This window comes from Papio anubis, chromosome X, assembly GCF_008728515.1.
Source record: "Papio anubis isolate 15944 chromosome X, Panubis1.0, whole genome shotgun sequence".
Taxonomy (NCBI): domain Eukaryota; kingdom Metazoa; phylum Chordata; class Mammalia; order Primates; family Cercopithecidae; genus Papio; species Papio anubis.
Window position 1 is genome coordinate 74,333,898 of NC_044996.1, and position 26,143 is coordinate 74,360,040.

Here is a 26,143-nt window from a genome sequence, read left to right on the forward strand (position 1 = left end):
AGTAAACTACAAGAAAACAATAAAAGTTTGGTGAGGCTCAAAAGGACAACTCAGTTTCGCCAAACATTTCGAGTATACCATTAATTTTATAAAAGTCATTACTAAAAAATAATGATGCTAAATGCTAATTACCCAACCAGACATTAAAAGAGTCTTTAAAAGTTTTAATTATTAAAAAGTCTTGTGCTAAGAAAACAACCTGATGTTATGGGCTAAGGACCTTAAAAGACAATTCACCAAAGAAGATATACAGATAATATATAAGCATATGAAAAGACGCCCCACATCGTACGTCATCAGGGAAATGAAAATTAAAACAATGATGAGACACTGCTACATATCTATTATTAGTAGAATGGCCAAAATCCAGAATGCTGACAACACCAAATGCTGAAGAGGATGTGGAGCATTAGGAATGCTCATTTAATGCTAGTGGAAATGCAAAATAGTACAGCCACTTTGGAAGACAGTTGGGCAGTTACTTACAGAACTAAATATAATTTACCATACAATCCAGCAATTGCACTGCTTGGTATCTGCCCAAAAGAGTTGAAAACTTATGTCTGCACCAAAACCACACACAGATGTTTATAGCAACTTTATTCAAAATTGCTGACACTTGGAAGCCACCAAGATACCCTTTAGTAGGTGAATGGATAAATAAACTGTAGTGCAGCAAGGCAATCAAATATTATTCAGTACACACATTAAAGATGAGCTATTAATGGAGGAAACTTAAATGTGCATTACTAAGTGAAAGAAGCCAATCTGAAAAGGCTACATACCGTACCTTCTGCTCAATTTTGCTGTGGACCTAAAATTACACTAAAAAATAGTTTATTTAAAAAAAGTATTGGCCAGGCTCACGCCTTTAATCCCAGCACTTTGGGAGGCCAAGGTGGGTGGATTGCCTGAGGTCAGGAGTTCGAGACCAGCCTGGCCAACATGGCGAAACCCGTCTCTACCTAAAAAATACAAAAATTAGCTGGGCATGGTGGTGCATGCCTGTAGTCCAAGCTACTTGGAAGGCTGAGGCAGGAGAATCACTTGAACCTGGGAGGCAGAGGGTACAGTGAGCCGAGACTGCGACACCGCACTCCTGGGTAACAGAGCGACACTCCATCTCAAAAAAAAAAAAAAAAGGTCTTGTGCTGATGTCAGAACAGAAAGATCCTTGCAACAGAACAGAAAGTTCCAGAAACGTACATATGTGTGTATATAAGAATTCAGTATATAACAAGGGCAGCAATTCAAATCACTGAGGAAATCAGTAAGTGGTGCTGGGATAATACGCTAAACATTTAATAATTGTGAACATTTTTAGAACCCATCTTATAATCTTTAAATTAACTTCAAGTTAAAGAACAAGATGTAAAAATAAAAAGTAAAAAATACTAGAAAATATGAAAATAAATATTACCTAACAACAACAAAACATGGGGTAGGGAAAGCATTTCTAAGCAAGCCAAAACAGAAACTGTAAAGGAAAAGAGATTAAAATGTAATTAAATGAAATTTTAAAATTTTGTGTGGCAAAACCACCATGTAAACAAACTGCAAAAACATATAAAGACAGAAGAATCAAATGGATGCAATAAAAAATGATAAAGGGGATATCACCACTGATCCCACAGAAATACAAACTACCATCAGAGACTACTATAAACACATCTACGCAAATAAACTAGAAAATCTAGAAGAAATCAATAAATTCCTGGACACACACACAAAACCAGAAAACTATCACAAGGACTAAACCAGGAAGAAGTTGAATTCCTGAACAGACCAATAGCAGGCTCTGAAATTGAGGCAATCATTAATAGCCTACCAACCAAAAAAAGTCCAGGACCAGAAGGATTCACAGCCAAATTCTACCAGAGGTATAAGCAGGAGCTGGTACCATTCCTTCTGAAACTATTCCAATCAATAGAAAAAGAGGGAATCCTCCCTAACTCATTTGATGAGGCCAACATCATCCTGATACCAAAGCCTGGCAGAGACACAACAAAAAAAGAGAATTTCAGATCAATATCCCTGATGAACATCGATGCAAAAATACTCAATAAAATACTGGCAAACCGGATCCAGTAGCACATCAAAAAGCTTATCCACCATGATCAAGTGGGCTTCATCCCTGGGATGCAAGGCTGGTTCAACATATGCAAATCAATAAACATAATCCAGCTTATAAACAGAACCAAAGACAAAAACCACATGATTCTCTCAATAGATGAAGAAAAGGTCTTTGACAAAATTCAACAGCCCTTCATGCTAAAAACTCTCAATAAATTAGGGATTGATGGGATGTCTCTCAAAATAATAAGAGCTATTTATGACAAGCCCACAGTCAATATCATACTGAATGGGCAAACATTGGAAGCATTCCCTTTGAAAACTGGCACAAGACAGGGATGCCCTCTCTCACCACTCCTATTCAACATAGTGTTGGAAGTTCTGGCCAGGGCAATCAGTCAGGAGAAAGAAATAAAGGGTATTCAATTAGGAAAAGAGGAAGTTAAATTGTCCCTGTTTGCAGATGACATGATTGTATATTTAGAAAACCCCATCATCTCTGCCCAAAATCTCCTTAAGCTGATAAGCAACTTCAGCAAAGTCTCAGGATACAAAATCAATGTGCAAAAATCACAAGCATTCATATACACCAATAACAGACAAACAGAGAGGCAAATCATGAGTGAACTCCCATTCACAATTGTTTCAGAGAGAATAAAATACCTAGGAATCCAACTTACAAAGGATGTGAAGGACCTCTTCAAGAATAATTACAAACACTGCTCAACGAAATAAAAGAGGACACAAACAAATGGAAGAAAGACACTACAGAATACGACACACGATTACGTCCGGTCACCCAGAATTGAAACTACATCCACTGAATAATTGAACATGAGAGACACTTTGACTTCAAACCATAATACAAGACTACAGTAACCAAAACAGCATGGTACTGGTACCAAACAGAGATATAGACCAATGGAACAGAACAGAGCCTCAGAAATAATACACACCACACATCTACAAACCATCTGATCTTTTTGACAAACTTAACAAAAACAAGAAATGGGGAAGGATTCCCTATTTATAATAAAATGGTGCTGAGAAAACTGGCTAGCCATAAGTAGAAAGCTGAAACTGATCCCTTCCTTACATCTTATACAAAAATTAATTCAACATGGATTAAAGACTAAATGTTGGGGACCCAAAACCATAAAACCCCAGAAGAAAACCTAGGGCAATGCCATTCAGGACACAGGCATGGGCACGTCTAAAAACACCAAAAGCAATGGCAACAAAAGCCAAAATTGACAAATGGGATCTAATTAAACTAAAGAGCTTCTGCACAGCAAAAAGAAACTGCCATCAGATGAACAGGCAACCTACAGAATGGGAGAAAATTTTGCAATCTACCTATGTGACAAAGGGCTAATATCCAGAATCTACAGAGAACTCCAAACAACTTACAAGAAAAAACAAATCCCATCAAAAAAAGTGGGTGAAGAAGATGAACAGACACTTCAAAAGAAGACATTTATGCACTATCACACTGTGAAAAAATGCCTATCATTGGCCATCAGAGAAATGCAAATCAAAACCACAATGAGATACCATCTCACACCCACTTAGAATGGTGATCATTAAAAAAAATCAGGAAACAACAGGTGCTGTGGAGAGGATGGGAGAAATAGGAACACTTTTACACTACAGGGACTGTAAACTAGTTCAAGCATTGTGGGAAGACAGTGTGGCGATTCCTCAAGGATCTGCACTTACTCATCCCAGTTCATCCCATTACTGAGCATGGGCTACCCAAAGGATTATAAATCACACTGCTATAAAACTATCAATAACGACACGATGTTTACTGCAGCACTATTCACAATAGCAGACTTTGAACCAACCCAAATGTCCATCAATGATAGACTGATTGAAGAAAATGTGGCACACATACACCATGGAATACTATGCTGCCATAAAAGGATGAGTTCATGTCCTTTGTAGGACATGGATGAAGCTGGAAATCATCATTCTCAGCAAACTATCACAAGGACAAAAAACCAAACACTGCATGTTCTCACTCATAGGTGGGAATTGAACAATGAGAATACTTGGACACAGGAAGGGGAACATCACACACTGGGGCCTGTCGTGGGGTGAGGGGAGTGGGGAGGGATAGCATTAGGAGATATACCTAATGTAAATGATGAGTTAATGGGTGCAGCACACCAACATGGCACATGTATACATATGTAACAAACCTGCACGTTGTGCACATGTACCCTAGAACTTAAAAGTATAATTAATAAAAGCCAAAGGGTTAATCAGAGAAGCCTTACATATACCCTAATACCACCTGCAGAGTAACTTCCTGAAACCTTAATATTAGCTTTAAAGAAATAGATTGAATAAAAGTGGACCTATCGAAAAAAAATATGCACGGAGTTTCTTTTTGGAGTAATAACAATATTCTGTAATTAGATAGTGATGATAGTTGCACAAGTTTGTGAACATACTAGAAATCACTGATTTTGACCTTTTTAAAATTTTTTTTAAATTTTTTTCTTTTTTGAGACAGAGTCTCGCTCTGTCACCAGGCTGGAGTGCAGTGGCGTGATCTTGGCTCACTGCAACCTCTGCCTCTCAGGTTCAAGTGATTCTCCTGGCTTAGCCTCCCAAGTAGCTGGGACTATAGGCGTGCACCTCCACACCAGGCTAATTTTTGTATTTTTAGTAGAGACGGGGTTTCACCATGTTGTCCAGGATGGTCTCGATCTCCCGACCTCGTGATCCACCAGCCTCAGCCTCCCAAAATGCTGGGATTACAGGCGTGAGCCACTGCACCCGGACGACATTTTTTAAATAATGAATTTATGGTATGTTAAATTATATCTCAAAAAATATATATGACAGACAATTGACAAAATAAGAAAACCAAAATTCCAATACACATGAAGTTACTCCACCTCACTAATAACTTTTAAAATCTAAATTAAAACAGTTAAAATTACAATTAAAATAATAATTAAAACAGCTAAGATACCTTATTCCCCCTAGTAGATTCCTCACATGTCCATTACTATGTGGCTTTAAACAGAACAAAACTGGAAACGATCTAAATTTTTTACAATAGGATATTAATTAAACTCTAGTGCATCACAGTATAACAGTTGCCATATTTTTGGCTACCCAGCATTCAAACACACATCCCATGTCAAGAAAATGCCCCCACCGCAAGCGTCTTGGAAATAAACAGTACAATCCTGACTCCCATTATTAAAGCCGAAGTGTGTGTGTTGTGGGAGGAAGGGAGAAGGGAGGAGACAGATATTCCTTTTCCCTGTCCCCTTGAAGCTGAGATGCTGCTAAATGATTCTAGACTTGGCTAGTCAGACACTTCTGCCCAGGATTTTGAATCATTAGAAAGTGACATGAATACACAAGGACAGATAGAGATAATTCTCAGCACAGGCAAGAACACAGTCAAGATGCCAGCAGTGGCACTGGCAAAAGTCCTGAGAAAGCCAATGCCAGTGAAGAGGTCCTCACTAGACTTCTTGGGGCACGTCCTTGGCCTGTTTTAGTCTCATTGTGTTCCTTCCTATTTTCCAAGCCTGGCTGACTCTGATTGACTTCTGTTGTCTCTATAAGCAATCCAAATAGCCTAACCAATAAATTCCATTTCTGGTTAAGCGAGCCAGAACTGCTTTATGTTGTGTTCAAGTAAGAACCCAGCCTAATGCATGTATAATAAATACCATGTGGCCATTAAAAACAACGATGTAGATCTCCATTTTCAGACAAGAAAAATGTTAGGATACATTAAGAAAAAGCATATTTTACACTCTGCAAAAAGTTATCTTAACCAACCTCCAATGGGTTAACTGATGGTCTCTTTTCTATCACTAAAATATTGAGATGCCCACAGCACGCTTAGCACTTAGATGCACACTTCTTGTTCCCACCAGTAGAACTGTTGGTGATTCAGCTGTGTTTGCCCTCAAGCTGTTTATGTTCACTGAACTTCTCGTGGCCAAGTGATTTAATTAAATATTACGTACACTGATTAAATAACAGCATGAAGGAGAGTTGTTCTCTCTATGAAAACAAAGTTGAATGCATTAGGAATGTTCGATAAGGTGAGTAGCAAAGTTACTGCTAAAATAGCTGTACATGAAGCAACTTTAAAAGATTGGGGGGTAATAATAAAAACCTAAAAGAATTCTCATCTCTTAAATTTGTTCTCTATTTTAATAAAGCCAAACTAGAAATTAGAAATCTAGAATTAAGCAGTATGTGTGTGGTTTATACAAGGAAGGAGACGAAGAATTCCAAAGGACCCATACGCATAGAAAAGGTTGTGGCCCTACATATAAATATTGGAGAATAAGGCCAGGCACAGTGGATCACGTCTGTAATCCTAGCACTTTGAGAGGCCAAGGTGGCAGACTGCCTGAGTTCAGGAGTTCGAGGCCAGTCTGAGCAACACGGTGAAACCCTGTCTCTATTAAAATACAAACAATTAGCTGGGCGTGGCAGCGTGCGTCTGTGGTCCGAGCTACTCGGGACGCTAAGGCAGAAGAATTGCTTGAACCCGGGAGGCAGAGGTTGCAGTGAGACAAGATCACGCCACTGCACTCCAGCCTGGGCAACAAAGCAAGACTCCATCTCCAAAAAAAATAAAAATAAGCATAAAATAAATACAAATAAATATTGGAGAATAAATGAACATATGTTTTAGGTTTTAAAAAAAAATGACTAGGCTATATTTACATAATTTTTATGATTCCCTTCTTCAACTGACCAACCATGGTAGAGAGTTTCTACCATGTTTCCATTGTCTGTGAGGAAAGAGTCTGGACCATATCACAGAACAAAGAAGAAAAACTACCGACTTCCACTTTGTTCTTCCCATCATTGAATTTTCCCCAGTGTTTGTGTGAGGAAAGAGTCTGGATTCATATCACAGAACAAAGAAGAAAAACTACCGACTTCCACTTTGTTCTTCCCATCATTGAATTTTCCCCAGTGTTTGCCCTATAAAGTCATGGCTGCAATGTCCTATTATAAATGGATATGTCCAATAAGTTTTGCTGCTATTCTTGGGTTGTATTCTTTGCTCAAAATACTCAGGCCGGGCGCTGTGCCTGCCTGTAATCCCAGCACTTGAGGTTTAGACGGGCGGATCGTTGTGGGTCAGGAGATCGAGACCATCCTGGCTGTCCCGTGGTGGGCCTCCCAAGTAGCTGGGAGGCTGAGGCAGGAGAATGGCGTAAACCCGGGAGGCGGAGCTTGCAGTGAGCTGAGATCCGGCCACTGCACTCTAGCCTGGGCGACAGAGCGAGACTCCGTCTCAAAAAAAAAACAAAGTTCAAAATACTCAGTAGAAGTCAGAGATGATTTTCCTCACACATAGTTTTATACATTTGTCTTTTCTCTCAAAATATGTATGGGCTATAGCAAAATGACTATTTTCTGAGAAAGGCAGACACTTTTTAAAAAAGATTTCTTAGCCAGGCACAGTGGCTCACACCTGTTATCCCAGCATTTTGGGAGGCCGAGGCGGGTGGATCACAAGGTCAGGAGATCGAGACCATCCTGGCTAACCTGGTGAAACCCTGTCTCTACTAAAAATACAAAAAAATTAGCTGGGCATGGTGGTGGGCACCTGTAGTCCCAGCTATTCAGGAGGCTAAGGCAGGAGAATGGCGTGAACCTGGGGGGTGGAGCTTGCAGTGAGTCGAGATCGTGCCACTGCACTCCAGCCTGGGTGACAGAGTGAGACTCCATCTTAATAAATAAATTCTTAAATAAATAAATAACATTTTTTAAATTGTGGTAAAATGGCCGGGCACAGTGGCTCACACCTGTAATCCCAGCACTCAGGGAGGCTGAGGCGGGCGATCACCTGAGGTCAGGAGTTCCAAATCAGCCTAGCTAACACGGTAAAACCCTGTTTCTACTAAAAATACAAAAAATTAGCCAGGCATGGTGGCGCATACCTGTAATCCCAGCTACTTGGGAGGCTGAGGCAGGAGAATCACTTGAACACAGGAGAGAGGTTGCAGTGAGCCGAGCTCGTACCATTGCACTCCAGCTTGGGCAATAAGAGCAAAACTCTGTCTCAAAAAAAAAAAAAAAAAATTGGCCGGGCATGGTAGCTCATGCCTGTAATCCCAGCATTTTGGGAGGCCGAGGCAGGCAGATCACGAGGTCAGGAGTTCAAGACCAGCCTGGCCAACATGGCGAAACCCTGTCTCTACTAAAAATACAAAAATTAGCCGGGTGTGGTGATTGGCGCCTGTAATCCCAGCTACTCAGGAGGCTGAAGCAGGAGAATCACTTGAACCTGGGAGGCAGAGGTTGCAGTGAGCCGAGATTGTGGCATTGCCCTCCAGCCTGGGCTATAAGAGCAAGACTCTGTCTCAAAAAAAAAAAAAAATTGTGGTAAAATACACATAACATAAAATTTACCATTTTAACCATTTTTATATGTAAAATTTAGTGGAATTAAGTATATACACATTGTTGTGCAACCGTCGCCACCATCTATCTTCAGAACTTTTTCATCTTCCCAAATTCAAACTCCATACCTATTAAAAAATAACTCCCTATTCTCCCTCCCCCTCAGACCCTGGTAACCACGGTACTACTTTATATCTCTATGATTTTAACTACCCTAGGTACTCCACATAAGTAAACTCATACAATATTTGTCCTATTGTGGTTGGCTTATTTCATTTAGCATAACACATTCAAAGTTCACCCATGTAGTATCATGTGTCAGAATTTCATTCCTTTTTGAAGCTAATGTTCTATTATATCATATATATATATATTCATACTGCATTGTGTTTATTCATGCATCTGTTGATGGACATTTGGGCTGCTACCCTTTGGGCTACTATGAACAATGCTGCAATGAACAATGGTATACAAATATCTGTTGAAATCCCTACTTCAAATTGTTTATTGTTTTGGGTATACATCCGGAAGTGGAGTTGCTAGATCATGTGGTAATTCTATATTTAATATTTTTAGGAACCACCATACTGTTTTCCACCATGACTGAACCATTTTACATTTCATCAACAATGCACAAGAGTTCCAGTTTCTTGCCAACACTTGATATTTTCTGAGGTTTTTTTTTTTTTTTTTAGTAATAGCCATCCTAGTGGATGTGAAGTGGTAACACTTATTTTTTTTATTTCAGAAATTTCAATGAAGAATTGAAGAATCAAAATTAACTATGAATAAATGGAAAGATACATTTCATTGTCAGTCATTTCCTTGTTATTTATTTCATTTATAATGTATTCTTATAATTTTTCTTGACTATATCATATCCCCTCTCTTCTGATTTTCTGGCAAGAACTGGTTGTAATATATACTTAAAATGTGAAATACTTGGCTTTGATTTCTATTTCATGAACAATCAGCTTAATAGGTTAGCACAATAACTTGGAATGAGTTCAAAGGCATCAAGATAAAAGGATGTAACAACTGGTCATTAGTGGATGTTCTTGGCTCATCATATGCTTATTTTTAGAGTGGATATAAAAAAGGAAATGGGATTTTTTTTTTTTTTGAGACGGAGTCTCGCCCTGTCGCCCAGGCTGGAGTGCAGTGGCACAATCTCGGCTCACTGCAACCTCCACCTCTCGGGTTCAAGCGATTCTCCTGCCTCAGCCTCCTGAGTAGCTGGGATTGCAGATATGTGCTACCACACCTTGCTAAGTTTTGAATTTTTTTGTAGATATGGGGTCTCACTATGTTGCCCAGGCTGGCATCAGATTCCTGGACTCAAGCAATCCTCCCACTTCGGTCTCCCAAAGTGCTGGGATTACAGGTGTTGAGTCATGGTGTCCAGCCTACCTCATCTTTTTTGACAAATATGTCTGTGATTGAAATGCAAAATCTAATGAAAAAAGCATTACCGCATATGAACACATAAGATGACCTTAGGGCTGGGAACTAACCATCAAAGATCCTGAGGTTAAAAAATTGTAACTCAATCCATCTTATCACACCTGTAAATTTATTTTACATCACACCTTTGGATGAACAGTAAACCTCATAATTAAACATATATTTTTATTCTTGAAAAAACTTGGCCAGGCGCGGTGGCTCAAGCCTGTAATCCCAGCACTTTGGGAGGCCGAGACGGGCGGATCACGAGGTCAGGAGATCGAGACCATCCTGGCTAACACAGTGAAACCCCGTCTCTACTAAAAATACAAAAAAAAAAAAAAAAAAAAAACTTAGCCGGGCGAGGTGGCAGGCTCCTGTAGTCCCAGCTACTCAGGAGGCTGAGGCAGGAGAATGGCATGAACCCGGGAGGAGAAGCTTGCAGTGAGCTGAGATCCGGCCACTGCACTCCAGCCTGGGTGACAGAGCGAGACTGCGTCTCAAAAAAAAAAAAAAGAAAAAACTTGTAACCTTAGAAATATAATACTATAGAATCTTAATATAGGTCTTAATAAAAGTCAGCAAATAATATTATCCTTTCAGTATTGACCTATTAAAATAATCTGGCAAATTACAATTCTGCTACTATGTAGCTCTGCAATTTTATTGTGTAATTCTGGTCAATTAGTACATATGTCTACAGGGACTCTGGTCTATAAACACAACATAAAGAGTTATCAAGGCAGATAAACGTTAAATAGTGAGCTACATCAGTTATCTAAAATATAAGAAAGATTTATAAAGTCAAAGATAATTGCCAGGCCAGGCGTGGTGGCTCACACCTGTAAACCCAGCACTTTGGGAGGCCAAAGTGGGCGGATCGCTTGAGTCCGGGAATTTGAGACCAGCTGGGGCAACATGGCGAAACACTGCCTCTACAAAAAAACATAAAAAAGTTACTCGGGTGTGGTAGTGTATGACTGTGGTCCCAGCTATTCAGGAGGCTGAGGTGGGAGGATCACCTGAGCCAGGCAGGCAGTGGTTGCAGTGAGCCAAAATGGCACCACTGCACTCCAGCCTGGGCGACAGAGTCAGATCTTGTCTCAACAAAACATTAAATAACATCCTGGGCCGGATGTGGTGGCTTATGCCTATAGTCCCAGCACTTTGGGAGGCTGAGGCAGGCAGATCACCTGAAGTCAGGAGTTCAAGACCAGCCTGGCCAACATGGTGAAACCCTATTTCAATTAAAAATACAAAAATTAGCTGGGTGTGGTGGCAGGCGCCTGTAATCCCAACTACTTGGGAGGCTGAGGCAAGAGACTTGCTTGAATCTGGGAGGCGGAGGTTGCAGTGAACCAAGATTGTGCCACTGCACTCCAGCCTAGGCAACAAGAGACTCTGTCATAAATACATACATACATACACACACACATACATACATACCATACTGAGGAATGACAAAACTGTCCACAAAACTAAGTCACTCTCACTGGCAGACTTGAGCCTGTTCAGCCAGATAACAAGTGAGATAGCAGGGTAGAAAAGAGCCACTTGGGACCGGGCACAGGAGGATCACTTGAGGATTGGCGTTCAAGATCAGCCTGGGCAACATAGAAAGGTCCCGTCTTTAAATAAACTTTTAAAAAATAATTAGCTGAGCATGGTAGTGCACCTGTAGTCCCAACTACTCAAGAGGCTGTAGAAGGATCACCTGAGCCTAGGAGTTCGAGGTTACCGTGAGCTATGATCATGTCACTGCACTCCAGCCTGAGCTATAGAGATCCTGTCTCTAAAAAAATTTTAAATTAAAAATATCACTTGGCCTATCATCCCAACGGATGCTAAAGTCTACCAGTTGGGAGTTCTTTATAGGCACCTGAAAAGATGATCAGTTCATATACTATGTTACTTTATTTCAAACATATGCAGAAAAAGAGGGGTAAACAATTACACACTTTCTTCTGTGTACACTTTTTTCTTGCTGAAGGTTTATAGCATACGATCTAATTTACAAACTTTTTTATTTGACATATAATGTAGCTGTGAAAAGATGTTCAACTAAACTAGTTAAAAACACAAATTTGAGAAATTTAAATACGAACTAAAACAATGACATCGTGTTTTTTTCTTATGATGTTGGCAAAAATTTAGAAGACTTACGTATCTATCTATCAAGGATGGTCAAGGGTATAGAAAAATATTTTATCTTACTGTTAATGAAGTGTAAATCACTATGGCCTTTTTTGTTTTGTTTTGTTTTGTTTTGTTTTGTTTTGTTTTTGAGACGGAGTCTTGCTCTGTCGCCCAGGCTGGAGTGCAGTGGCCGGATCTCGGCTCACTGCAAGCTCCACCTCCTAGGTTTACGCCATTCTCCTGCCTCAGCCTCCCAGTAGCTGGGACTACAGGCGCCCACCACCTCGCCCGGCTAGTTTTTCGTATTTTTTAGTAGAGACGCGGTTTCACCGTGTTAGCCAGGATGGTCTCGATCTCCTGACCTCGTGATCCGCCCGTCTCGGCCTCCCAAAGTGCTGGGATTACAGGCTTGAGCCACCGCGCCCAGCCTGCTATGGCCTTTTTTGAAAGGCAATTTTGCAATACTTATCAACATATGACGTGTACATAACTTGACTCAGCAATTTTACTTAAAAGAATCTAGCTACAAAAATACTTACACAGATGTATAAAGTTATAGGTGTAAGCATATCTAAAATAGTTACAATTTGGAGACTCTCTAAATGCCTATCAATTAGGAAATAGATAAATAAATTATGGTGCATTCATACTATAGAATACTATACAGCAGTTAAGAACAGCAAGTTAAATCTGCATATACTGACATGGAAGCATATCTGTGACTAGTAAAGGGTCTAGAAGAATACAAGCTATTAATAGTGATTACCCTTTGAGGGAGTGACTCTCTTTTTACTTTATGTAATTCTATATTACTTTAGTTTCATTAAAACAAGCATGTATTATTTATTTTTTAAATATCTTTTTCTTTTTTTTTTTTGCATTTATTACTTTACTATTCAGGAAAATAACAAAGAAAATGCGGAAATTAGCCAAACATTTTCTTTGCCTGACTTGGATGCATTTATTGTCTTCTATAGCCTTGGACATTTGTAGATAGCTTTTTCCCAAACCCAAGAGTAAGCAGGTCATATACAGTTCCCGTTTAAAAGCAGAAATGGGCAAAGGTTAAAGATAACAAAGAGGAAACTGCAATTAAGGAAGTGAAGAAAACAACAGTAAGAGAAGGCTGATAGAAAACATACCAAAAAAGGAATTCTTTTAGTGCTGGGCACTAAAATAATTAGCAGAATGCGATTCTTTAATTTTCAAATTTGTAAGATTATTTAATCTTAAATTTGTAAGAGAATCAAAAAGAAAAACAGTTTTCTTCAATCACAAAAGGATAATTTTTAAAAAGCAGCACCAACAAGTCTCACTACAATTAGTTTAAAAGCTTAGAAGGCAGGGCACAGTGACTCATGCCTGTAATCCCAGCACTTTGGGAGGCCCCAAGGCAGGTGGATCACCTGAGGTCAGGAGTTCAAGACCAGCCTGGCCATAGTGAAACCCCATTGCTACTAAAAATACACAAAGTTGCTGGGTATGGGGGTGCTTGCCTGTAATCCCAGCTACTCGGGAGACTGAGGCACGAGAATCGAGAATCGCTTGAAACCGGGAGGCGGTGTTTGCAGTGAGCCGAGATCATGCCGCTGCTCTCCAGCCTGGGTGACAGAGCAAGACTGTGTCTCAAAAAATAAATAATAAACAAAAAACAAAAGCCTAGAAAAATCCATTTGTGAAAAGAAAATAATACTCTCAGAGAAAGAGGGCTGGATGCGGTGGCTCATACCTGTAATCCCAACACTTTGGGAGGCCAAGGTGAGAGAACTGCTTGAGCACAGGTGTTCAAGACCAGCCTGGGCAACAAAATGAGACCCCCGTCTCTACAATAAAATTTTAAAAATTAGCCAGGCATGGTGGCACGTGACTGTGGTCCCAGCTACACAGGAGGCTGAGAAAGGAGGATCACTTGGGACCAGGTCAAGGCTGCAGTGAGCCATGCTCGCCCCACTGCACTTCAGCCTGGGTAACAGAGCGAGACACTGTCCCCCCAACCCCATCCCCCACAAAAAAAGGAGTTCCTAAACTGGTTGAGGAAAACAGCATGTTCTGTTCTGACTTTGGGGATAGATTTGGGACAAAGGAATTTGGTAACATTTGAATTAAATCTTCTACTCCAAAACTAGTAATATAGAAAATTTATCAAATTAGGAACAAGACATGGGTAAGTTACATTAAAACCCCATGGATGAGCAATTACAGAAGTTAGTATGTTAAATGAAGATTTTGATATTAGAAGATAATATGATGACTTGGAGTTGAGAAAATATTCTTTTTTAGACTCAGTTCAATAACAAATACCAATCAATCTGCATTGGGCAAAATAACTTTAGAGGTCAGACTGCCTGGATAACTGAGACATCATGGTCATCTCAATCTCCTAAAAATAGTAAACCTGCGAGAATGTCTTTCTTTTTCTGAGAAAAATCTGCCAAAAGGCTCAAAGATCTGAATCTCTACCCTGGCATATAATTTCCATTTGGGGCCTATGAGTTAACATTGTTCCCATAGAAATAAATTCTGTTAGTGTGCTATACTTAATTAATAAGCAAAGGAATGCAGTAATTTTATTCTTATAGTCTCATAAGCTTTACATTGTCTAATAATTTAAAGATATTTTCTATTTGGATTTTATAGCATGTGATGTTAGTTCTCAGATCCACAATCAACAGAGCTTTTAAGTCAACCGGGAAAAAAATTGAAAAGAATTCACTCACGAATTATACTCTAAAGATAAAAATGAAAACTTTATTATTCCCAGTGCATTTTAAAGCCTCCGTAATGCCCATCTTTCCTATTTTTTCTTCTTTACACACATGGGATCATACTATATGTACTATTTTGCACCTTGCATTTTCCATTTAACATATCTTTTACATCTTGTATCAAGACATAGACCTCCTGCAAGGTGCAGTGACTCATGCCCGTAATCACAGCACTTTGAGAGGCCAAGGATCACTTGAGGCCAGGAGTTCAAGACCAGCCTGGGCAACATAGTGAGACCTCATCTCTAATTATTAAAAAGAGAAAAAAATTTTTTAAGGACATACAGACCTCCACAATAAAAAACAAAACTGAACTATCCCCAAAGAAAATAGATAGACCTACCATTTTATAAAAAGGTTGTAATATTCCATTGTGTGGATATGCTATATTTTATTTAATTAGTTCCTTTTTGATTAACATTTAGGTTGTTTTCAGTTCTGTGCTATTATAAACCCTGCTTCAATGAATATCCTTGTATATACATCTTCATGAGCATATCTTTTAGATAAAATTCCTGGAAGTGTAATTGCTAGGACAAAGGGCATGTACATTCTAAACTTTGATAAATAGTTCCAAACTGCCCTCCAGAAAAACTGTATCAATTTATACACTCACTAATGACATATATAAATAGTACTTATTTATTTATTTTTCCACATGTTCTAAATATAAATAGTACTTCTTAAGGCTTGTGATACATACTGTAAATCACCCTCTGGAAGGATATCATTTCACACTTACACTAGCAGTATAGGAGAGTGTCTAGCCACACTTTTATCAGGTACTATGAAAATTCTTTTTAAGCTTTGTCAATCTGTTATGTGAAAAATGATCATCTGTTTTTTATCTCCAATAACTTTGTGAGATTTTTTTTGACCATTTGTATTCTTCATTTGTGAATTGCCTGTTTACCTCCATTGTGCATTTTTCTTTTGTTTACCTTTTTTGTTACAGATAGGTAAGAGATCTTTGCATATTAAAGATATTCATCATTTACCTGTCATATATTGTTAGTCTTTTTTAAGTTTCTTGTTTATCTTTTATCTGTTTGTGGGGTTTTTAAATTTTTAAGTACCATGCCTTTGGTGTCAGGCTTTGGAAGGCCTTTCTTACCTCAATTTATATTCTCTTCTAGTACCTTTTGTACTTTACATTTAAATCCTTAACTCATCTAGAATTTATTTCAGTTTAAGTATATAACATAAGAAACTAACTTTTTTTCTTCAGAATCATTAACTGATTGTCCCAATGCCATTTGTTAAGTAAACCACTCTTTCCTCATCTACCTGAAAAGCTACCACTATTAAATATACAGTACACTAAATTTTTATTCAGGGGTCTCTTTTGGGATGTTTTCTTCCCTTGATCTGTTATTCTATTTTGGTGCCAGTACTTTTGGGGGGGGGGGAATGAAGAAATTCTTTAAAATTTTATTTATTGGAGTAAAAACACTTACCATGAGAGTTACCCTCTTAACACATTTTTAAGTGTACAACATATTAGGTACAATGTTAACTTTTAAAACTGTTGTACATTTTAATGCATTTTTTGTCTAATAAGGCACATCCCCCTTGTCATCCTTCTTTTTCAGAATTTGTCTGTGTGTTTTCAAATATTTACTCTTTCATATGAACCTTAACATCATTGTGTCAGATCCTCCCTCCATCAAAATCTCTTAAATTTATAGACTAACTTAAATAGTTAACCTCTTTTTACAATATTGAATCTTACTACACATTTCTTAAGTTTATTCTTTAGTATTTTTGGGGTCCCCCCCAAAAAAACAAAAACAAACTAAAGAAATAAACTTAATAAGAAGATATATATGAATAACAGATTTTTTCATTATATTTTCTAGATGATTATTGTTGGTGTATACGTGACATAATTGTGTAACTGCATAATTTTGATATATTTAACTGCCAACCTTATTAAACTCTCTAATACCTCTCTATATTAACTCAACCTTAGTAAACTCTGTAATTAGAGTGGATGTTTCAAGAAAACAAATATATCATCTAACACACATGAATTTTCTACAGAATGTATAAATTAACGTAAATTTATATCTGTTTATTTTACAGTTCCTCTGAGAGGGGAACTGTTAAGTCAGAGCATTTTACTGTTAACCTTATACCTTTTTGCACCTTGTGTCTTCTCATTACTATGAGCATATGTACTACTTTGATAATAAAAAATAAGTTTTAAAAAAGTGCCGGCCGGGCACAGTGGCTCACGCCTGTAATCCCAGCACTTTGGAAGACTGAGGCGGGCGGATCACGAGGTCAGGAGATCGAGACTATCCTGGCTGACACGGTGAAACCCCGTCTCCAGTAAAAAATAGAAAAAATTAACCAGGCATGGTGGTGGGCACCTATAGTCCCAGCTACTCAGGAGGCTGAGGCAGGAGAATGGCATGAACCTGGGAGGCGGAGCTTGCAGTGAGCCGAGATCGCGCCACTGCACTCCAGCCTGGGCCACAGAGGGAGACTCTCAAAAAAAAAAAAAAAAAAAAAGTGCCACTCTCTGACCTGGCCATACTGCTTTCAGGAATAAATGGAGGGATAATGGAGAGATACTCAAAGATACTAATATAGCAATATTCATCAGAGCAAAAATAAGTGGATATATGTAATTTTTTTTTTTTTTTTTGAGACAGTGTCTTGCTCTGTCACCCAGGCTGGAGTGCAGTGGTACAATCTCAGTTCACTGCAACTTCCGCCTCCCAAGTTCAAGCAATTCACGTGCCTCAGCCTCCTGAGTAGCTGGGATTACAAGCGCACACCACCACACCCGGTTAATTCTCTGTATTTTTAGTAGAGACGGGGTTTTGCCATGTTGGCCAGGCTGGTCTCGAACTCCTGGACTCAAGTGGTCCACTTGTCTCGGCCTCCCAAAGTGCTAGGATTACAGGTGTGAGCCACCACGCCCAGCCAAAACAAGTGGATATAAGTTAAAAGACTAATAAAATGGGAATTGGTAAAATAAATAATATTCCAAATATTCAGTAGAATACACAACTATTATATTCAAATTTTCTGACATACAAAGACAATCAATAATATATTGAATATTAAAATGAGGGTTTTTTGGTTGTTTTTAAAAGGAGACATGGACAGACACACATGTATATACCTACATAGCAAAATTTGTAAGACTAAATGAACAGCTATCTTAGGAGTAATAATTATGGTAGTACTCTTATAATCTCTGCTGTGCATTGTGAAGTTTTCTACAATAAACATGTCTTAATTATTTACAGGAATAAACAGGGTGACAACCCTTGTAGTGTTAAACCCATAAATTCTAGGAATTAAGAGGTTCAGCTCACTACCCATGTTTATTCCTCAAACAAGTTCAAATCCCACTTTGGTTAGCCCAGTCCTCTAAGAATCCCGAGACATGTCTAGTTCTAGCAGGCTGTTTCACAAGGGTGGTATGGCGTCTGATGGTTATGAAGAGATTTAAGTTTGTAAGGAAAAAAAAGGAACTAGAACTGAATGAGGCGTTTTGAAAATGTATGTTAATATCGTGTTCCCTATTACACTTGAGATTTCAGGATACTTATAAAAAGAAAGCATTTACCTTCCATCCCAGGCTGCCTGAACCGCAAGATAAATGCTTTTCTGTAACAGAGTCTGAGAAACTTAAGTAGGTGTTATGCTCGTGAAATTTATCATTAACTTGCACAATGGTCTACCGAAAGCTCAAGCAGTGGAATAAGTTTATCTGGTATAACCAGCAATTTCCCGTGAAGTAAGAAGTTTACGATAAATAAATGTGTGTGTGTATATCCCCATACCCATATTTTTAAACTAAAAAACACGCTTCTATGACTTTTCATATGACGTATTAGTTAATAAATCATCATTTATTTTCTTTAATGAAACCGTACTATATATGCTACCAAGCTGATAATATAGATTTTGGGGGAGGGTGATAATTAGTACACCAGACCAAATATTAACACTAACAACATGCCCATCAATTTGGTGACAGTTGGTGAGAGAGAGAGAGGTAGCGGGGGGGGGGGGGGTGTGTGTGTGTGTGTATGTGTGTGTATGTGTGTGTGTGTGTGAGAGAGAGAGAGAACCATCCCATGACGTCCAAAATTCCCTCATGCCATGCCTTTACTTTATAAGCAATACTTCCCTTACCCCCAAACCTTGGCATCCACTGTTTTCCTCCCTATAGTTTTGCTTTTTCAGATTTTCATATAAACAGAATGATTATTCATATAAGTGGATAAATGAAATGATACATAGCCTTTTGTATCTGGTCTCTTTCACATAGCAAAATGCATTTTAAGATTAATCTATGTTATTGCATGAATCAAGGAGTGTATTCTATGGTATAAATATACAACAATCTATTCATCTTTTTCACCAGTTGAAATAACTGGGTTGTTTCCAATTTTTGTTGACTAATGCTGAACAAGGCTAGTATAAACATTCATATACAGGTTTTTGTGTAAACACAGGTTTTCACTTCTCTTGGAGAGATATCTAGAAGTAGGATTGCTGAGTCATATTGGAGATACAGGTTTAATTTCATAAGAAACTGCTGGCAAACTGTTTTCCGAAGTGGCTGTGTCATTTTGTATTCCCATCAGCAACGTATAAAAGTTCCAGTTGTTCTGCACACCTGTCAACAATTAGGATTGCCACTTTTGTTTTTTCCAGACCTTCTAAAAATAAGTGTACAGTGGTATCTCACTTTAACTTTATTTACAGATGATGTTTAAGATCACAACAAAATTGAGCAGAAAGTACAGAGATTTACCAAATACCTCCTACCACCATATACGTACAACCTCCCTTGTTAGCAACATCACATACCAGAGTGGTACATTTGTTATAATTGTCATTTTGGTTTTAATTTTCATCTGCCTAATCTGCATTTCCTTTATTTGCTATTTTCATATCTTCTAGGTGAAGTCTCTATTCACATCTCTTGCCCATTTTGTTATTTGGTTGTTTCCTCATTGTTACATTTGGAGGGTTTTAAAAGTTTATTATGGATACAAATCTTTGTCAAAAATGTGATTTGCAGCTGGGCACAGTGGCACATACCTGTAGTCCCAGCTATTCAGGAGGCTGAGGTAGGAGGATGACTTGAGGCCAGGAGTTCAAGTCCAGCCTGGAGAACACAGACTGCATCTCTTAAACAAAAATTTGACTTAAAATATCTTCTCCTAGTTTATGACTTGTCTTTTCATTTTCTTTTACAGAGCAAAAGCTTTCATTTTAATTAAGTCCAGTATATCCATTTTTTATTTATGGATTATGCTTTTGGGATAATATAGATTTCTAATCACATTTCTTTTAAAGTCTTTCTTTGTACAAACAGAGTAACATTTCTCCTAACTAGCAGCCTCAGTCAAAAAGAATAATAAGCAAAAACTGCCACTAGTGTTGTTTAATGGGTACAGAGTTTCAGTTTGGGAAGATGAAGAAAGGTGGAGGTGGAGGTGGATGGTAGGGATGGTTGCACGACAATGTGGCTATACTTAATGCCATAGAACCGGTACAGTTAAACATGGTTTAAATGGTAAATTTTATGGTATGTGTATTTTACCATAAATTTTTTAAACTTGGCACTGAGCAATAAAAATACGTCAGGGAAGTCTATACTCTAAGTTCATGCACACTATTTGTCAGAAGAATATTTCAGGCACTGATAAACAAGGCAATGGAGCCAAAACTTCACTTTGGATTCATGAATGATGAATGAGGGGTCCATTTCCAAGATAAGAGATGGCTGGTCAAAAGGCACCATGCCTAGCACTTTGTAGACAGGTTGTCTCATTTAGTCCTCATACTTATCCTATGAGGAAGATACTATATTAGCTTCTTTCACAATTAAGGGAACTAAGGCTTGGAGGGCAAGGTTGCCTATTCAAAGTTATATTAATACTTGCATCAGGCCGGGCGCGGTGGCTCAAGCCTGTAATCCCAGCACTTTGGGAGGCCGAGACGGGCGGATCACGAGGTCAGGAGATCGAGACCATCCTGGCTAACACAGTGAAACCTCGTCTCTACTAAAAATACAAAAACTTAGCCGGGCGAGGTGGCGGGCGCCTGTAGTCCCAGCTACTCGGGAGGCTGAGGCAGGAGAATGGCGTAAACCCGGGAGGCGGAGCTTGCAGTGAGCTGAGATCCGGCCACTGCACTCCAGCCTGGGTGACAGAGCGAGACTCCGTCTCAAAAAAAAAAAAAAAAAAAAAAAAAAAAAAATACTTGCATCAGTTAAATCAAGAAGTGAAAATTAGCAGAAGCCACCAGACAATCTGACCCAAGAACTCTCACTCTGGGCCACTGCTCTACACTATCTCCAAGTCTGTAAAATAAAACTGCCTTCACTCAGCTTTTGTTGTGAGAAATTTAGAAGGTTTAGAAAACTAAAAATTATTTAACAAACATTCCTTGGGTACTGTTAAAATGTAATTTCACTAGACTGGTTTCCCACAGTACGTTGAACAAAGATAAGTTACATGTTATCAGTTACTCTGCAGTGGAGTGGCTCTACATCTTAAGTCAAACGGCCTGGTGTCAAATCCTGGCTCTGGCTTTGTGCTAAAGAATCTTATGCATCTTAGTTCATATGAACAAAATTGCTAATTTGGGGTGATAAAATCATACAACCCTAGAAGCTTCTTTACTCAAAATGTGTTGTTTATGTCCTATCTTGAAGCCTCCAAAATATAGGTAAGCTTCACTGTTACTGTGAAGACCCAGTAATGCTTAGAATATTTTATATCTCTATAAAAGTTGGCTATTTTTTATAAAAAGAATTACCTTGCACAAGTCACTTCATCGATAAAATGGTTAAGTATTTAACAGCAGTGGTTCTGGAATCAGGCTACCGCTGTTCAAATCCTGGCTCTGTCACTTGCTAAATTTAAAGCCCTGGGCCTGTCACTTGTCTCCTGAAGCTTTAGTTTTCCATGACTGAAAAAGAAAAGAATTATTATAGCATTGCTATGAGCATAAAATGAAACATTCTATATAAATTGCTTAGTATAGTCCCTCACACACACTAAGACACCAGTGCACATGAACTATTCCTGCTTTTTATTAGTAATATTAAAATGTGTGGGGGTAGCATTATAAATCAAATCATAAAAAGGGCATTTTGCAAATCTGCAGAGACAGCAATACTCTAAGTAATTAATTCTTAAAGAACTCAGCCAAGCCTGGTGGCTCACTCCTGTAATCCTGCATTTGGGAGGCCAACGCAGGTGGATTGCTCAAGCGCAGTAGTTCAAGACCAGCCTGGGCAACATGGTAAAATGCCATCTCTACAAAAGACACACACACAAAAAAAAACCAGGTGTGGTGGTGCACACCTGTAGTCCCAGTTACTCTGGGGGCTGATGCGAGATCACACCACTGCACTCCAGTCTGTGCGACAGAGTAAGGCTATTTAAAAAAAAAAAAAAAAAAAAAAAGAACTATAACTTATCTCACTTGGTGCTCATAAACATTGACCACCCCAACTAAAGCTACCCTCTGCCAGTCCCTCTGTATCACGATCCTTGTTTTATATGTTATCAGATAGGTTGAGCATTCCTAATTTGAAAATCTGATGTAAATGACGAGTTGATGGGTGCAGCATGCCAAAATGGCACAAGTATACATATGTAACAAACCTGCACGTTATGCACATGTACCCTAGAACTTAAAGTATAATAATAAATAAATAAAATAAAATAAAATTTTAAAAAAAGATCACTTAAAAAAAATAAATAAAATAAAATAAAATAAAAAGAAAATCCGAAACCTTAAATGCTCCAAAATCTGAAACTTTTAGAGTGCCAACATGATACCACGAGTTGAGAAATTCCACCCCTGACCTCATGTGATGGGTTGCAATCAAAATGCAGGCACACAACAGTTTATTCAGCATCCCTAAGGGGAAAAAAAAAAGGCTCTCCCAGCTCCCTTCAGCTGCAACGTACCTGCGTGCATTCATAACAGAACAAGAAATCATATCTGTCCAAAATATCAAAGAGAGACTTCTAAGAAAAAACCATTGTTAACGAGGCAGAAGACTCTTGAGGAAACTTTAGGGTTTTTTTGGAGACAGGTTCTTGCTCTGTTGCCCAGGCTGGAGTACAGTGGTGTTATCATAGCTCACTGCAGCCTCAAATTTCTGGGCTCTATCAATCCTCCCACCTCAGCATCCCAAGTAGCTGGGACTACAGGTGTGTGCCACCACGCCCAGCTAATTTTTTGTTAAATGTTTAGTAGAGACGAGGTCTTGCTATGTTGCCCAGGCTGGTCTCGACCTCCTGAGCTCAAGCAATCCTCCTGCCTTGACCCCCCAAAATGCTGGGACTACAGACATGAGCCATCACGCCTGGCCTAGAAGAGACATTTTTAAAAGCCATGCAGCAGAATGCCTCCTCATCCCTAGAGGACCCATTTTCTGGTCCTTCACCTATTTCTAATGTTTCTTTTCACCTAAAAACATAAAATATAGTATACAGTAATCTTTTAATCAAAACACAGTATCATAAGTAGAGACTGAAAACTTGTTGTTGTTTGTTGCTGTGGTTTAACAGCTAAAAAAGGAATTCTGGTGATGCTATTGTGCTGCTTAACTACCCTGAATACCTTGTTTTTCACTGTATTAATGGTATGTCATGTTTTTTAATTGATTAAAATTTACAGGTATGTGAATAAGTGCAAGAAAATGATTGCTTACCAGTAGCATATAAATTCAGAGTCAGGAACAATGGTTAGGCTGATCACAGATTGTCCACATGGGTGGCTGAGATAGTGACACCTTTGCTTTCTAATGGTATATTGTACACACTTTGTTTCATGCACAAAATTATTTAAAATAATAAAATTAACTTCAGGCTATGTGTACAAGTTATAGATGAAACATAAATGAATTTCATGTTTAAACCTGAGTCCTATCCCCAAGATATCTCATTACATATATGCAAATATTCCAAAATCCAAAAATTCTGAAATCCGAAACACTTCCGGTCCTAAGCATTTCTGATAAGGGATACTCAATTGGTACTGCCTATTGCTACTTGGTCTCTATTTTCTTTGTTTACTTATTTACTGTCAGTCTCCCACTTCCAGAACATAAGCTCCATGAGAACAGGGAGGCAAAATGGTTAAAAACATAGACTCAAGTTCCAGTCCAGCCTGGGTAACACAGCAAGACCCCTGTTTCTACAATTTTTTTTTTTTAAACAGCCTCAAGAACCAGACTGTCTGGATTTGATTCCTATCTCTGCTGCTTGCTAGCTGTGTGACCTTGGCAAGTTATTTAATCTCTGTGCCTCAGTTTCCTTATCTGTAAAATAGAGATCATAACAGCATCTGTTTCAGAGGGTTGTTTCAAGAATTCAACAACTTAACACATGTAAAGCACACAGTAAGCATTCAGTAAATGTTAGCTATTATTACAGACCTGGTTCACTGCTGTTATTCCAGCAGCTTGAGCAGTACTTGCACAGAGTAGGCACCTAATAAACATTTATTGAATAAATGAACAGTAAGAGTTCAATGCTCCAGTTGGAGACAGTCTTAAGAATGTTCCTAAAAGTCAGAGTTAAGAATGAGAGAGAGGGACTGAGGAAAGGTGTCTTCTGTGGGGTCAAAGCCCCGCTTCAGACCCCATGTACTACCTAAGTAGAAAAGGTTGCTGGTCACCATGGGGCATGATCTAAAGTCCAGAGCTGCCTCTGACAACTAAGGAAGTCCCCCTGGGTACTTCCTCCTTCCTCAGCTAATATTTACTAGAGCTTACCATCAACAGTGCTTTGTTAACTCATTTAACCTTTACAACAACCTTGAGGTAAACATAATTTTCCCCATCCTAAAGATGGGAACACTGAGGAACAAATAGGTTAAGTAACTTGCCCAAGGTCATATAGCTGGTAAGTAGTTAAGTCTGAGTTCAAATTCAGGAAGCCTAACTCTAGAGCCCATGCCTTTAACCACTATGCATTTCAGTATCGAGTGAATGGCAGCTAGCTAGCTTTTTCATTGCAGAACCCTATCATGTTACCATCTGGAATTCTTTTCTCTGGGATCATTCATTTTCCAAGAAAAGAATTCTCCAGTCTCCCATCTGCAAAGCAAGCTCTATTTGCTGTTATATTTGGGAGCAAGGTGTGGGGAAGGGGCTGACCACACAGTATGCAGACTTCCACTGAATTCCCCTGTTCTCAACCCAATGCTTTAGTATCCTCCACTCTGCCCCACTGTCCAGGAGCTCAGAGTCTTTCAGATTCACTTAATACTGAGACTATACTCCTGGTCTCCTGAGAAAAACTAAGAGGTCCAATCACTTCCTGTGCAGTTTTTAAAACACTTCCCTTATTTTCAGCCCTGGGTCTCTTCTTCACCTTTCAGTAAAAACAACTTACCTTCAAATTCTGAGCCTATCATGGGTAATGTGAGATTAAAGAGCTCACTTCTCATTAATATCCTCTGCAGGAAGGTTCTCCCTCTTCATGTGCTTCCTATCTTCCAAAAATATATTAAATTCATCTCTCTGCTGATTTAGCTCTCCTGTTTTCTTTTCCTTGCAGGTGTAACCTTTTTAAAATCTTTTCACTGTCACATTAATGGAGTTTTGTGAAGGACAAGAGCTAAACACATGGCCAGGTGGCTATGTTTAACCTCATATACTAATTTTATAATGGTATTCTTTCAGACACAGATTTTTAAAATAGAAGATGATTCTGGTAGTGGGTAGAAAATGAGGTGGAGGAGAGGAGAATAAAAGAAATTAAGATTTAGCTGAGCACAGTGGCTCATGCCTGTAATCACAGAAATTTGGGAGGCCAAGGCAGGAGGATTGCTTGTAGTCCAGGAGTTCAAGACCAGCCTGGGCAACATAATGAGACCCTGTCTCAAAAAAAAAAAAAAAAAAGAAACAAATTAAAATTTATTTAGTTCCTATCAACACTCCAGACATTTTAAACACTTTAATCCTAGTAATCACATAAAACTTTTCTCCTTCTAGAGAAGATTCAAGTTCGAAGAGATAATGAGAGCCCCTTTGCCTAATACAAATAAGTTAATGAATGATAGAATCTGACTCTAACTCAGGCGTCAGAGATTCCAAAAAGTATGCTCTTTTCCCCTACCTTATGTTGTCTGAAAAGAATACAGCCTAAATTAATGAAAAGTAATGGTCATTAGAGTTGAAGTAATGAAGGGGATGGTTTCAAGCAATTCTTTGGGTATACGGCAGCAGCAGTATGGCACCATCCTCAAGCAAAAAGAGAACAATGACAGGTCAGCTTTGTAAAGGTATATGCAAAGACTAATATTCCTACACA

The 26,143-nt window shown here is 38.7% G+C and overlaps 1 protein-coding gene across 5 annotated transcripts in view; it reads right to left on the reverse strand.

Annotated features, from left to right (window-relative positions):
• The window catches only part of ATP7A (ATPase copper transporting alpha), a 145,294-nt gene that overhangs the window by 97,899 nt on the left and 21,252 nt on the right, over positions 1-26,143 (reverse strand). Inside the window, exon 2 of one of the 5 annotated variants that reach the window (XM_031660422.1) lies at positions 21,624-21,776. The exons of the other annotated variants lie outside the window; for them this stretch is intronic. The gene's annotated coding sequence lies outside the window, so the exon portion shown is untranslated. The remainder of the gene's footprint in view (positions 1-21,623; positions 21,777-26,143) is intronic. 5 annotated transcript variants of the gene reach the window in all.